The sequence below is a fragment of the Echiichthys vipera genome (genome assembly GCF_963691815.1).
Source record: "Echiichthys vipera genome assembly, chromosome: 7".
In the NCBI taxonomy this organism is placed as follows: domain Eukaryota; kingdom Metazoa; phylum Chordata; class Actinopteri; order Perciformes; family Trachinidae; genus Echiichthys; species Echiichthys vipera.
This window is the reverse complement of record NC_139832.1, coordinates 7,838,704-7,855,426: the sequence shown is the minus strand read 5'-3', so window position 1 is coordinate 7,855,426 and position 16,723 is coordinate 7,838,704. Positions and strand designations below refer to the sequence as shown.

The 16,723-nt window shown below is 38.7% G+C and overlaps 1 protein-coding gene across 2 annotated transcripts in view; it reads right to left on the bottom strand.

Moving 5' to 3' along the window:
- The window catches only part of peak1 (pseudopodium-enriched atypical kinase 1), a 92,900-nt gene that overhangs the window by 60,222 nt on the left and 15,955 nt on the right, over window positions 1–16,723 (bottom strand). For both annotated transcript variants that reach the window (XM_083916630.1, XM_083916631.1), the window contains one exon: window positions 15,600–15,709. The gene's annotated coding sequence lies outside the window, so the exon portion shown is untranslated. The remainder of the gene's footprint in view (window positions 1–15,599; window positions 15,710–16,723) is intronic.

Here is a 16,723-nt window from a genome sequence, read left to right as displayed (position 1 = left end):
ACTGTGACATTAGGTAATGTCTATGAGAAAAGGAGGGGACTCTAAAGAGTCCACTGCAAGTTCAAAGAGATCAAGGGGGAGGACGAGTTAAAATACAATATAGAGTGCTGCAGGAAGTGAGTTAGCATTCTTGCACTCCCGGTTACCTCGTCTTCAAGTCAATGGGGTTTTTTTGAATGGGGTTTGAGCAGACGCCTCAATAAGGTCTGTGGTTAACCCTGGCTTAAGAGATTTTAATGTTTCGTTCTACAAGATAAAATAGTTCAGTCACTATAATGCTTGTGAATTGCAAAGCTTTAGCATTTCTTAGAAAAGGCGGTTGCTTACAAGCTAACTTCTGGGTTTGCTTAAAAAAATATGTCCTCCCTGTAGCACTGTATTAGTAAACTATCACATACATTAGAATAACCTAAAAAAACAGCTTGATAGAGGGGTTGCTGGAACAAAATCTTATCCAAAGCAGCAAAACAACAAAATGCAACAAGATGTGGAGGAGTATATAACTGTTATGAGTTAAATTAAAAAAAAGGTAATGTGAAAAGGAAACTCTGAACCTTGTATAGTTTTTTAATGTAATGAATGGAATCTCGTCGGACCAACAGTTATGGGAAGTAAGACTTTCAGTGTTTTTTATTCTTGAATGTGTGGGTTTGTTTTCTATCTTTGGTTTTGTTCCGTTGTCTACATGTCTCATATGACTTGTAGTTTTGCCATGACTCTTATCTTTGTCTTAATAATAAATCAATATCAATCAGTCAATAAATGGGTAAAAAATGTCAGCCAGCAATATCGTGTGATAATGACTTGTCCCTGAGTGAGTCATTAAGGATCAGATTTATTGAGCTAGTTTGTCATGTTCTTTCTCCATAGGCATTTGAAGGATGATTGCAAAAATAACTGGATAAATAGCAGCAATAAATACCAAGCGACAATAGTTGGAGAGAACTAAGCAACATTTCTCTTAGAAACCAATGTAGAATACAATACAGAGTGTCACCCCTGCCTCATTTGGCCAGAGGATCACACACCACTAATTTTAATTAGGCTTTTCAAACCTGTAGCTCGTCAGCAGAAGAAACATTTCATAGTGAAAACAGTTGAGCCTCATTAGAGGTTAAGAATGTACTCATATTCTAATAAAATTTATTTAACACCTCGTCTGTCTTGTTGTCACCCCATCAAGCATGTAAAAGTAAGCATACGAACAGAGGAAGGAGCAGCAAGTCTGCTATTTCCATAGCAAAAACAGCAAACAAAAGCAGCTGCTGATTTTCCTACGTACAGTAAATAATATCTTTTATATGTCAACGAGATCTAGAGTTTTCTATTAGTTTCATACAGCATCTTATATTTCTTCCGTTGTGTCAGAGGGCATCTTGACACAGAGTGATGTTTTTCATCAACGCATCAGATTGTAATTTACTTTCCAACATACTTCATGGACACAATTGTAACAAAGTGTGAAGTCAAGTCAAAATGTGTGAGTGTTATTGAGCTATTGACTCTCAAATAAGGAATGCCAACCTGACAAGATTCATCTCCATTAAAGGCACATACAGTACGAGTAAACATGTAAAAATAATCAGTGTATTTAGTTACATCTTGATTATTTATATCTACTGTTTTCGTTCATCCACAAAGAGATGAGATGTTGAAATAGCTAAATTACATGATACAAACAAGACACAAACAGTTGAAAAAAAAAGGGTAGAGCAAAACTAATATCAGTTTACAGATGAATTCTAAGTCTATGTACAGATTTACACACAGGAGAGATCTGTAAGTGTGCATTAGCATTATAATGACTTCCACAAACAGTATCAGCCATGGGTTTTCATTATCAGTCCTTGCCACGCTCCAGTTACGAGTCCTGCACACAGAACTGTTCTGTAATCTGAAAAGTACTTGTGAGGGCTGAGAGCTTGATACTGTCAACCTGCCCAATAACCTGTCTGCAGTTTATCAGCTTCAGACCAGTAAATCTTTATATGCAATACATCACAATGTATGACCCTTATTCCATCATATACACATATAACGCTTTTAATAGTGCATGTATTGCACTAATTGTCATTTGGAGAAAAAAAAAAACATCTTATAAATCCTGATTTAAATGGTACTTTTCAGTGAAATACAATGCAGAAAAAGTGCTGAATGTATCAGTCATCAATTACATATTTATTTATTACTTTCCGCATGATTTTATGATTTAGATGAGCACAGTTTCGAGGAGAATAGGGGGTGAAAAGAATAAAAACACCATATATGCGGAAGATGTATGTGCTCATAATGCTGTTAAGCACAAAAAATACTGAAAACAACAGACTAAAAGCCATTTGGTAGACATTGCATTCGTGCTTTGAGAGATCCCCTCATTTCAAACATCTGATCTATGGATTATGTCCTCCAAATATAACGGTCATCATCTTTAGATTTTCCACTTCCCCCAGAATTTCAGATTTTTCCCATTATTTAAACAATGTTCCTCTGCAAGCTTTAACAGCTCAAAGAAATATCTGGTACTGCAGTCAGTGGAATTGAATACTCTCGCTGGATCGTCTTTCATGACAAGGGCACATTTTAGAGAGGAATGAATACCAAAAGCAAAAACAATGAGTTCCTCACAACAACAGATGGGATAGGTGAACAGAGGAAGAGGGAGGGATGACAGGAAAGATAGAAGAGGGCTATGATTGTTAAGTACATAATAATGCTCTGCTCATGTTGGCTTCCTGCTCTCGGCTGATTGCAGCAGGTCTCTGAGGGCCTGACTTAAGACTAAATACGTGATAAGACCCTGTGAGGTACCCTCTGGGAAAGAAAGAGACACGAGAGGGAGACAAAAAGAGGCAGAGACAAAGACTGGAGATGCACACAAATTGGAGGAATACAAAGAATGACAAAAGTGCGAAGGAAGAGACGTAGCCAAAGGGAGGGGAAGGGGAAACTTAATGTAGAGTTTAGTATCGATTTCAACAAATCTGATGAGTTTGCAAGTCTGAACTTGAAGCTCAATAGATTTCTGAATAATCACAGAAGGCTGGGTCTGTTTTGACACTCAAACAGTTATGGGCAGTTATTCAATAAGTGTGAGAGGTAAAGACAGGTAACGAGAAAAAAATGTTGAGACCCAATGTCAAAGCCTTAACGTAAAGTTCTGAATACTCATTAAAAAGTCAAACGGCTGTCCTCGAGCATAATACTTTGACCCTCATGATGAGGGCTATAGATATAATGACTGAGTCATCACAGAGCGCAGCATGATCAAAATCCATCACTGCTCCCCCTGATGCATAGAAATGAAGTCATTAGATCAGTGAGCGAAGGCAATCCCTGCTGCGCTTTAGAGCCTCATGTCGCTCAGTTCTATTTATAGGATGTCAGGCCCAAATTACCCCTTTGAAGTGTAATTCGTAATATTCACCGAGTACCGAATAATGAGGGAATTCACTGGTAGCTACGCTGTGGATCACCATGAAAGCAGGATTTGAGTAGCACTGTGCATGTCATTTAAAGTGTGAAGAGGTTTTCCACGCTGCCCTTTAAGTTTTTGAATAATAGAGCTTGCTAAAGACAAGTGTGCAAAGCAAGATGCTGACAGATTTTTAAACATTTTTGCTTCAAGTCTTTTAGGCAGTGAGACAATCTAGCTAGGAAAGGCAAAATAAATACTGCGCTTTTATATGTTCTCATTAATTTCAACACAAAAGGTATACTGTCAGCTAATTATAAGAAGATGAAAGAGGAAGCTTTCACTTCCACACTAATAAAATGCTAAAAAAAAAAAAACAGTGCACTCCAAAGTGCTAAGAACAACTCAAAAATAACCAAAACAATCTCAAAAAAGCGTTTGAATCATATTATTTAGTAGCAGTCCACATAAAAAAACATGATTCTTACCCTGTATGATTTTGAATCCATTTGAAAAGGCAAAAAAAAAAAAACTTTGGTTATTGACGTGTGTCGGAACAATAAGGGCGCAGTGCAGCATCCGGACAGTGTACAGCATGCACATCATCTTGTAGCTTGTCTTCAAAAAAGGCATTTGGGCCCATATTGGATTCAATTTAAATAATTTCCCCCTGGGAAAAAAAACAAATTGCAAGACAAAGGTGGACACTTTGGACCCCGTCACACTACTGCAGATAAATAAGCATCAAACCTTGCACTACAGTACTAATTCATTTCATACAGGAAAAAGATTGTAAGATTGAGTTAATGCAGTTAATCGAATAGTTTAGACTCCTTGAATAAACCTGAAGCATTACCACAACTTCTGACACCGTGTAAATCATGTTTTGGGAAACTTGTGAAAGCCTCTGTAGACATGCTTGGTTGCTTTGCTCTGGCCTGAAGTGGTGCAGCTTTGATGCTCGCACATCTATGCCAGTCTGCCGGGAAATATTTCTGCTCTACCAACCTTGCATTCCATCAACAGCTGAGCTTGTGAGAGACATGCAGCAACAGGACGCCACAACATAGCCAGAACCATGGATCAGGCGATGAAGGCTTTAAGAGCCTATCACGTTGCAACCTGACAGGGTTTGAGGATTCAGAACAATGTAGCTCTGGATTGCTGTGAAATTTACCCTTTGAAATATCATGATCTTAGGGCTTAAACCACCTCAATCTGTCATGTTTCATGAGACCACATTATTTGGAATGTGAACCCTTCTTTAAGTGGGGAATATACAACATTTTGGGTGTGGTTTTATGGCTTAGGTTTTAGGATATAGACAAGTTACAGGTATAGACTTAATGTTTAGTGTTGATCTGCAAAATGATCTGCACATCATTAAAGGAAAAATGCAAACACTGTGGCTACCAAGTCTTCTTAGCGAGCAATGTTTCATGCAATATTATCATCCTGCAATTTTGTGTAACAGTAGACGAAGAAACAAGGCTGCCAAGGGGGCTGCTGCTGCAAACTGCAACTAATGATCCTTGAACAGATTTAACATCGATGAGTAGGAGAATAATAGCTGAGCAGTTAAATTTGTCTGCAAATTGAGGACAAGATGAAAAATATGATGGTGTTAGTATATATCTGGACATTGAGTACCGTCAAAGCTGTTAAATAGGAGGACATTAACTTCATTGCTTCTAGAAATTCTCAAGTTTCCATATAAGGTACTATCTGCACAACAGATTTACACGGCCACAGCCATTTAAACAGCCATTAATTCCACAAAATGAAATACCAATATGGTTTTCGATGAGTATAGTTTTCTGTGTGGAGGGAAATATATAAACATGTCTCTAAGGCTTGGTAAACAGGACAGGAATACTAGTTACAACCATGTTTGTGTTATGTCTGTTGAAAAAAATGAACACCGATGTTGGACTTGGATTGTTTGAACTAACTTTATGATGGCCATTTTTATGACTACTATTAAAACAGAAATTTCACAGTTTATAAGACAAAAAAACTTCGTGAAGCCGCTTTACTTTTCATCATTGCTTAGAATTAAAATGATTCTTGTTCAAAGGCGTTTTTATCTGCTCTGGTGATATCCAGACAAGCTTTCTTAGCCCTTAAAAGTAAGTGCATTCTTCTGCAATTATTTATCACAACAACAAAAGCCTGCAGGGGATAATAATTCATCGGGGATTCATAAATTTGCACCAAGTTTCATTTTAAATTTGACGTTGAAAGAGATATTATATTTATGGTCAATGTCGGACTTTTCTCTCCTAAAATAGTTCCACTGTGTCATGTCCACAGTCGAGCTCTCTAAAATTTAATTTAATTTTGGGCATTTGGCATCTAAGGACAGCTTTAGCTCTGTGGGCGTCCTGGCAAGAGTCACACACAATGTTTCCAAAGAAAAGGGACAGACTATCTATCCATTGGCAGAAAGTTATTACCATAGAAATAGAATGCTAGTAGAAAAGACATTGAATGGTTTTATGTGGTCATTTGACTAGTTCAACAGAAAATGGTGCTCAGCTCTATGCATCGACCACAGACATAGAATAAGTTTGCCCAGTCACTGTTCCATTAAATGTGACTACATTTGAACTTATTTTATGCTTGCAGCTCAACCCAAATGATTCCAAGTTACATTGTACAAGTTGTGAAAGGTGTTTTATGATGGAGCTATTATGAGGTTCAAGATGTAGAAGACATTATAGGCAGAAAATGTTCTTCTGAGTAACACCTGTAATCACTGTACATTTACACCCAACTCTTATCCCCATGGTAAAAGAACAGAAACAAAAGGTGCACTTCTCCTACAAATCCTCTGGGTAATCATTCTGTCTAAATCATCTCTAATTCTCTCTCAATGACATAGCTTCAGTGTTAACAGATTCGTGACATTACCAGTTCAGGTCTCCATCTGGTTTCTGCCTTTGTTGGACGCTAATTTTTCAACACCATCTATCTTTATTACTAGCCAGTCATGCCATGATTGCTTGAACCAAATGGCAAAAAATTATGATTGCTAAATATAATTTACCTGATATGATATTCTCTTGGCAGTACTTTCAGCCGGGCAAATCAAGTACTGTGTTCCACTGACTGCCTTTACTGCCACTTCTAAACAAATTCATTTCAGTGCATTTAATTAATATTCAAAATCGCTCCTATGTGACTTCAGTAATGGATAAAAAATAATAAAGTAAATTCAAACACCACTGGCTGTATACTGTTGCTGTGTTACCAACAGACAATAAGAGTAAAAGTAACAAAATAACCACTGAACCAACTCCTCGGAATATTGATCTCATCTCATCTTTAACCGCTTATCCGGGGTTGGGTCGCGGGGGCAGCAGCTCTTGCAGGGGACCCCAAACTTCCCTTTCCCGGGCCACATTAACCAGCTCTAACTGGGGGATCCCGAGGCGTTCCCAGGCCAGTGTGGAGATATAATCTCTCCACCTAGTCCTGGGTCTTCCCCAAGGCCACCTCCCAGCTGGACATGCCTGGAACACCTCCCTAGGGAGGCGCCCAGGGGGCATCCTTACTAGATGCCCGAACCACCTCAACTTGCTCCTTTCAACGCAAAGGAGCAGCGGCTCTACTCCGAGTACCTCACGGATGGCTGAACTTCTCACCCTATCTCTAAGGGAGACTCCAGCCACCCTCCTGAGAAAACCCATTTCGGCCGCTTGTACCCCCGACCTCGTTCTTTCGGTCATGACCCAGCTTTCATGACCATAGGTGAGAGTAAGAACTAAGATTGACCTGTAGATCGAAAGACGACTATATGCATTTAAATAAACTCACGTGCCATTAGTCTAAATCAAGTTCTCCAAATCTAAAGATTGACTATGGTGAAGGCAGATGTTATTGAGCAGAACATTTATGGGAGATTTCAGAAGAAGGTGACCGTACTGACATCATCACCATAGGGGCTGACTGATGCCTTGACTTGATTTTCACATCATATTGCCCTTTCCACTCTCTTTCCCAGGGGTTTGGTTGACAGCATTGCATGCATAAAGATTGCACATTATTCTGAAGAAAATGGGCCAAATTAAAGTGCAAATGATCAATAACAGAGCAGAGAGTGCTGGGTGAGGGCCAAGAAGTGGTACTTTACACCAAAGATGAAAGATTACCTATTAGCTCAGAGGCTCAATGTTCATATTCCTCAATAATGCATGAAGTATGCTTTTCTTCCCTGCTTTCTGATCAGATGTTTTGCATTATTTGCCATGGAGGAAATATATTTGTTTGAGAAGTGGAAGGTGAGCATTACGAGTGTACCCTTTGATATAGCTCAGATCTTTCTGTCCACAGCAAACTTAATTTTTGGGGTGGAATTAAAGTTATCTAATTTCTGAGTTGGATAATACAGTATGTCCAACTGAATTTACAAAATAATAACATTTCTATTTGAGCTATTTCAGTGTCATCAGCTACACAAGAAACACTAGAAGGTTTAAGGGCTGTATAAAACGGAAATACAAAGATTATGTATTATTTATTAAAGGCTTCTAATTTAAATGCTACAGAAGTCAAAGCTTTTTTTGTGAGATTGCTTTCTTACATAACCAGAAATATTTCATTGAATTTCAATATTACAGCCTTAAGGACATATATAATCATCTATCCTTAAAAACTGTGGTTCTTCATTTTGAAGTTCATAGTATGCAGTAGTAATATGCAGCTACAGCCGCAAGGATATATGATGTGACTACATAAGTGCAAGCCATAAATTAGATTTAAATAAGTGAAATGATCAGAAGAAGTAAGAAGAAAATATTTTGTTTAACATGAAAGTGTTTTTAATGTGTACACATGAGCTTGAAACTAGCATTTATGCGTCATGTAACGGGTAAGGAAAAACATGAATGATGTTAAGTCCTGACAAATGTCAGAAGTCTGGGACAGAGGAAGGCATTCACCCCACCCTCCAAGTTTCAGAGAGCTGGCATGTAAACACAGCTGAAAAAACATGCAATCGAGGGTGGGATGAACAGGTCCTAGCCGGGTGGAGAGGAGTCACAACAAGGCAAGATTACATATGGTGCAGAGAAACTCTAGCCTCCTCTCTCATAACATCCACCCAGATGACAATGGTCAGTAGTTACACTGGTCTGAATCAGTACTTTCATATGCTAAAGGCTTAATACAATTGTGACAGAGGGATTATAAAGCAACTCTGTACTGTGAGGACAGGAGGTTGCTCTTACTTGAACCCATCCCTCTCTCTGAAAACTCCATGTGATTCCTCAGAAACGTAGCAATGTAGTTTACATGATATCATACATTCATTCTTACAGAGCTCCTAAAAACGTCCTTCCGGTAAAACAAGCTTATATACTTTCAGCCGTTGCATTCAAAAGTACAGCTCCTGGGTTGTCAATAAACCTGGTGTGGTGAAATATGTGTCTAGGTTCTACTTGCAGTTATAATGTGATTCTAATAGCAGCTAAATCCCTTCAGAAATGACAGGATGATAAATCCCTTGCAGGCAATGTTCTACCACGTCCTTATCTGGTCTTTGCACATCCACTCCAATACTAACATGTATTAGTTTGTGTGTGCTTATCTGTGTGCACACAAGTTATGTTGCAAAATAAGACATATTAAAGAATAGCTGAAAGAAATGCTAATACAAACTGGGGATGGAAAAACGTTTACAGTTGTTTTCCATAAAATGCTTCACATTTTCTATATAAGAGAATAAGACAGAAATAATAGCTTGAATTCAACAGATTATGATCTGCAGGCATATCACAACAATTCTGAGTCTCAAACAACCTAAAGCAGAACTCAGATTTGTAACTTTACAAGTCTGCCATGTTAAAGGCCATTTTAAAAACATGTCAAAACCCCTACTGTTAAAGGTTTATCAGACACAAGCAAACAATCTGCTTGTACAGCTGTGAAACAAGTTTAAGTTTTAGTAGTCAGGTGACAGTACAGACAGCACTGAACTTTTTCTTTATTTCAGCAGTGTAGTTACAGCTCTATTTGATAGGAAAGCCAGAGGCATTACTCAATTGGAAAACAGTGATGCTTTACTAATTTGAACTTTAACAACTCCAGAGCATGAAATCTAATTGCTTAGTCCATTTTCAAAGCAGAAACCATGCAGGGGTTGGGGGGCTGAACAGCTGAAACTTCAGCTTGTTTGAAGAGCCAGGCAAGACAAGGTTGACTAAACAGTGAAACAATAGGTGGTCAGACTAAAGGGCTTGGTACAGATCAAGTTGAAAGTCTTTGGGCAGACTACTGGCCAATAACCCTGAGACAGATTACATGACACCGTGTGAAGTAACTGGATATATTTTCAAAAGTCAGGGACTTCCCCCTCTACAAAAGTGCTGATTTGAGGTTGGCAGACAAAGAGAATCAAGAAATACCCGCGATAGATTAGTATTCACATGGATTATGGAAAGCTTATCTGCCTTCCATCAGAGAGTTGATGTTCAACCCACCCAACAACAGCCACCATCCACCCTCTTGATGAGTGCCTGGTCAAAAACTGACAGAGTACCAGTCCAAAACTGCTCTCTGTAGCTGAACCCACAGTCTGGCTTTATTGGTCCTTAACATTAAAGTGATTAATAGTCATTTACTTCAGTTCACATTCAGATGATTAACGTTAGTCAGCACTGGAAAAAGAAACATAGGGTAACCAAGGTAACGTGACTTTTTCAGAGAATACCAAATTGCTTCCTTATGCACATGGAAAAAATGGAAATGACTAACCCATTCCTTTAAATCTCAAGAGACGTATTGGATGTATCAAACTACAATGAATATCCCAGTCTTCAGTATAACACTGGAGTAAACTGTCACACTCACGCAAATATGAAATTGACTTTTACAAGCTTTACCGATGAATGTCACTGTTTTTGTTCATCAGGTATTTGGTTATAACACAAAGTAGAGTATTTAAAAGTCAGAAATTCAAGTTACCATGATTCATTTTCAGCGGTTGTTGCTATATTTCAAGAAAAAGTCAAGCTCATGGTGCCGAGGAAAAGTTTTCAACAAAGTCAGTAGGATTTAACCTCTGTACATTGAATCAATGCATGAATAGATGTCAACCAAAGTGGTGGAACAACCCACCAACTGATATTGCCATCCCTAGAGCCATTCTGCTAGCATTACTAAAAATATGCTAAATGTAAAATAATATTATTACCTAACATAGCAAGACCACAGAAAATGTAAAGCTGGTTTGAAGTGATAAGCATTTGTGTATTTACTGTGTGAGTAAGTACTGTAGAGCTTCAAAGAAAAAGATACAGATACTTCCTCTAAATAGTCTGAATAAAACAAAGTCAAGCTCCCTGCATAATAAATATCAACATTCCTCATTGATGAATGGGAGGGTGGTTGCTTGCGTGGGAAAGCATGTCCATATCTTGGCAGCCTTGACTAAGGTCTGGGGAAGAGCCATGCGGGCCATGAGCAGGGATGACCTCTTCTCATGCAATGGCACATTCCTGCCATAACTAAGTTGACCAGGCCTGGGATAACTATAGCAGGCAGCATGGAGGGGATGGGGATCACAGCTTGGTGGAATTTAGGGTAGACTGCCACCCACCCTTCTAAAAACCATTTTGAATAGGCCACCTCAATCCTCCAAGACTCTCACTGGACCTAGAAGGTTAAGGATGTCAAACGGACATCATTGTACTACTTGACCTTTGTTCCAACAGTCAGTGTTCTCAGGATGTAGGCCTGAAACATTTTACTCTTCACACTTTACACACTTTACACTTTATTTAATGAATGTATCCAGTGCTAATGAATACTCAAGCAACTAGACTAAATGTGTAAAACTATTTTTTTTTAATTAAAAGTCTTTTTTAAAAAAAAAAAAAACAGTTGGTGTGAGTGATAGTTTTGTCAAATCTAATCATAGCTATATCTGACTAGTCGTGGATTCCTTACATCAGGCAAATAATTATCATTTAAAAATCATATAAAGTTCCCTCTGACTAATGGTTAGAGAAATGTAGCAGAGAGCTGACCCATTGATCATTTTATATTGATGTTTCAAACTTCATTGAGTCCCTTGGTGAAATACACTTTCGTTCTCTGAGGTGCTCTGATGGGAACTCCAACAGCTGCTGGTTTCCACAGTTCACTTAGTGGGGCCTTGAGGGGAAATCAGGGATTGAGGGAGAGAGAGGGAGAGAGAGAGAGAGAGAGAGAGAGAGAGAGAGAGAGAGAGAGAGAGAGAGAGAGAGAGAGAGAGAGAGAGAGAAAGAGAGAGAGAGGCAAAACATGAGTGTGATGGGAATACACGTTCCAGACACCCACTCATTTATTGATCTCCATTGACCTTGGCTTTATTGACATAATGGGCTCCAAGGACAAAGACCACTACCCAAGGTCTATCTTTTTCCACTTCTCCACTACATTTCCTGTTAGTCAGATACTTTATATGGCTTAATTGATTCAAACCTTATCAATGGGGTTCCAATGGGAAACCTCTACATTGTTTACTGTTGGAGCAAGATAGCAAGGGCACTTTCAGTGGGTATTGTTGAAGTGGTAACTCTAGAGGCAAAAGGCACAGGGCACATCCTAATCCATTTATCAAGGACGATCACGGCGGGGAAATGCAGCGATCAATAAACAGAGTAACTTAAAGAGCTTCCATGAGTCAACAATGTGTAATCTTGATGGATCTACACATACTGCCAGTCAATACACACCCACTTTCAGAGAGATCGGCAATCCCACAAGGACTTCATCTCACATTTTCATTTTTTCCTGTTTTATTTGAAGCCAAAGCTGATATTCTACCACTCACATCAGCTGATATGGATACGATCTCCATGTCTTCGGTCTTCATGCAGATGCGGCAACAAAACATTTTAAACATTTTTCATTGTCGTATTAAATATTTAAGTGCCTTTCAAACCATAATTCATTCTACTGCTAAATTATGAAAGAAAAAAGTAGAGTGCAGTTCCACATATATTTTTTCCATCTACAGTAAAAAGAATATTGACCTGTGGAAGTATATGCACTGACAGACATTACCAATTAAGCTGTTCTAGGAATTAAAACTTAATTTATAATCTATTTGAGTAGTATATTTTGCTATTTCATCTTCAAATTAAAGCAATTCTTACCTATCTTTCTGGCATGTCGTACAGCACTTAGTTAAAATTTGAACAGGAACAACTCCGACTCCCTGCCTGACCTCTGATGCTCCCTCCTCCCCCGACACGTGCGGTGAGACAGTAAGCAGCGCAAGTGAAACTGAGCCTTTTTTCTTTTTCAGCACTTACATACAGTACTTCCAATAAGCCATCAAGACAGTTTTTTTCGTCTGACAACTATTACCGGAGAAATCCGAAGAGTCACTAACAGCCAGACGTGACTAACACTGATTAGCTTGGGGTAGTGTGGTGAAGGCATTAAAACAGCATTTTTAAACACAATACTGCTCAAAATAACACCAAACCTCTGCAGTGGCATGATAAGAGTCCCTACACATAAATGAAGCACCAACAACGTAGTTACCGGAGTTTATTAAGAGTGTTTTTGCAATGTGCTTTCTGTATGAACCTTACCTGCAGTAGCTCTGCAAGCTCAGATAAAACCAGGTTTATGTTAGTGTTGTGTTCTTGTTTGACATGACCAACTGTGCTGAACTGTACAATGAGCCATGGAATGTGAAATAAACAAAAAATTCTGTTGAAGAACAGGTTCATAATAAACGATGAAAGCTTTATAAAAGTAATTATTTGACATAAATAATGCATCTGCTACTTTTGTACTCTTCACCTGTGTAAAGACTTACTCACTAAAATGGGGTAATCGTTCACAAAAAGGGCTGAGGTTAAAGCTAAGTGTTTACCCTGCATTTGTTTTAACAATCGTAATTAAGGGATTACCTCAAAGTGAGGGTAGTTGATGGCCCTTGACATAACTGTTCATTTGTTGTGTGTTGAGCTTCTGTTCTTTATTGCATTTGTTTCTACCAAGAAAGCAACTGAAGATGAGGGAAAGAGGAGAGCATAGCAGAAAGATTGAATAAAATCAGTTAGATGGTATTTTAGCTCTGCTGATTTGGAATTTTTGCTGCAATTTACCATGAATCAAAATCATAGTGATAAATGGTCAAAGCAAATCATTTGACCAGGTTCTCAATTTAACAAGCTCACTGTTTTAGTCTTATCCAGTCATATGCAAAACTATGGTAATTTTCTTTCGGGGAGAAACTGATGTTGCCTGAAATTGATTTGCATTCTTTCTCTAGCCAAAACAAGCCAACAACTGTTTCTATTACATTTCTACACAGGTTGATGCATAGAAGAGCTTAAGATGCTTGCAGTACTTTCCGAGAACTTACAGCAAAGAGTGTCACTAACTCCACACTGATTTTGACTTCGGCAACTGTGATAGAGCTCTGAATTTACCACTGCTTGTTTCTTATATTCATGGATAATTATTACCACAGACACGCACACCCCTCCCTAAACTTATAAATGAAGTTCCCCAGAGGAAAACAAGAGGCGATGTGGATGCCACATTCTTGTGTCCTCTTGAACACATTGAAGCTAATGACCTCACTATCAGTGAATCAGCATTTAGTGGATAATTATGTTAAAAAAACAACCCACTCAAATCCTCTCCCTCTAAAAATCCCCCTGATCCTCCATGGGACTAGATGGGGCAGGGTCTATCAGAGGGAGCCAGTGAACAATAGACTCAGCCAAAGAGCTAGCAAGTCCAATTATGCTCAGGCCATTTCAAAGTCAATAAATACAAATGTGGGATTTTGCAACAGTCCTAATTGCGTCTAGCAATCATGACCATGTGCCTCAAGGTGCACATGACATTGCCACAACTTTTGGATCACAGTGGCCATTGCTTATAGCCACAACCTTTCCTTAAAGTGAAAAAAAACCAAACTAAAATGACTCCATCATTTAAAAACCAAAATCAAAAAAAAATATGCTGATGACAAAACCACCACCACCAAAAAGACATCTACTACTGAAATTGTCTTATTGTAGCAACATGATGAGCAATGACCACAGTATGTTTGCAAGAAACAACAAATACAACAAATCAAATAGGTCAGGGGGGTGGGGGGAATGGAAAATATGTATTGCCAATGTGAAATAGAACAGCAATGACAACCATTTTGGCATTAGATGCAGAGGGACTTACTGAGACCACACATCAGACAACAAAGCAGTCTCAGTCAGTAAAGTGATGCGGTAATACACAACAGAATAAAAACAGAATACAGCCAAAAATAGCTGCTGAGATTTGTAGGTGATGTGAAGCTACAACTTTGAAATACCTTGGTCATGAAGTCAGGAGGCATGAAATCATTTCCCAGCTAGAGAAAGATGAGTGTAAAGTAAAAGAATCCTGTTCCAATTGAATCATTCAAACTTGGCTTGGATTAAACTCCAACATGTGAAGTAGTTCCCTAAATAAATACATAAATGCTTTCAACATGCAGTATGACACTCAAAATGCCACATACCTCTCACTCCCCTTGATCATGGGTTATGAGCAGTTTTACAAATTTAACCGGCTTCGAAGTTGTTCCTCTGCACCAAAGCGCGAGAATACTGGTTACAGAAAGGAATATTTATAGAGGGGCAGTGCAAGAACTAACAAACACTAGCACAGGCAGCAATGGCATGAACTTAAACACACAATATGGTCATGCATTCACCTCTCTAGCCCAGTCTACTATATTATTATTACTAATATTATTTAAAGTCAAAGCTATCAGAATAAAGAACCCATCAAAACTGGCCTGGCTATGAACAACCACAATGAAGTTCTTAATCTGGTTTTTGCCTTGTTGTGTCTTGTGTCTACTTGAGCTGCAGTTTACTTGTACAATTCAATATTATTAATGCGTCAATGGCCTTTAGAGGCCCACAACAGCAACAGTTTCCAACCTAGCCCAAGCTCTTAATGAAGAAAGGGAAAACACATAAAGTGGAGTAAAACAGTCAAATGCAGCAGCTAAGAAAGGAATTAGGAGTCAGTTTAATGCAACAGATCTCCTGCAAAATCATAACTGACAGAACTGCTAGTGTGTACAAGGGGGATAACATTATGGTATGAATAGCAATTTTAATTTGATTAATCTTGCAGCCCTTATGCAAATAATAAGAAAAATAAATGTTGCTCCACTTACCTGCCAGGCTATGCAGCTCCCTGTTGTCTCAGGTGTTATAGGTCTGAAAGCACCAGAACTCGCTTATTCAGACAAAGCCACAGGGCATTTTAAGGGAGCAGCCAATTTTCCTGCAGACGACAGAGGAGAGAGGACAGATGTCAGCTTAATGTTACCATCAAGTCACAGATAGGCCAATTAAAAAGAATGGATTTTTGTTGAGGAATGACAAACTGACACTTACTATTATGTGCACTTGCATTCAAATCAGGAGAGGCACAGAATGTATTATTTACTTATGTACGATATGTTCCAATTACTTGTTTAGTCACTACAGTAAAGACAGCCAATCACTAAAAAGCTGACGACCGCTTGAGGGTACGGTTGTCATGATACCAGAATTTTATTTTTGATACAATCCTAGTACAAAAAAAATTACATTCAGTACCTCTTTTGATAACAACTTGCACACAGCACGGGTACAGAAAAAGTCACTTTGTATGTCAAAATGTACAAGAACTGGCACAACATTGGCAGATGCTTGAAGATCACTTCCGCAGGAAAAGGGATTCAGGTAAGGTAGGGTACGGCAGGGTTAACGATAGTGAGGCGGAGGTTTGCCGGCCCCCGGAGAGTGAGTCGCTCAGTCATCTTAATTATAAAGTAAACAAACCTCCAAAGCTTTGTGGCCTGTTGGCACATGTATGTGTTAGCCTACATGAGGTCAGCCAAGTGGTTAGAACACAATATGATACACAACTAGGCTGCTTTGTGACTAAAAGCAACAGCATCATCACATCTGTGACCAAGGCTAAAAGTGAGGAGATAAAGACAGATCTCTCCCTCCTCATCAAGAATAAGTAAGACGTAAAGTTAAAAATTTATATTTTGTGGTCCTCAGCGAGACCAGCCTGAAAACACCGCTCCCAATCTTTATAAACATTCACATCACCCATTAATAATGCCAACTGAATAACAAACCATTTCGAACTCCAACACTGTCACATCCCAATTCTCATTAAAAACCATGAGTCAACAGAAATTGGACATGACCACTCCCCTGCACTAAATTCATCCCTGCAGGCATGGCATTCTGGTTTTATACTGTAGTCTGCTCAGGCAAGAAACCAAGCTATATAAGGAAT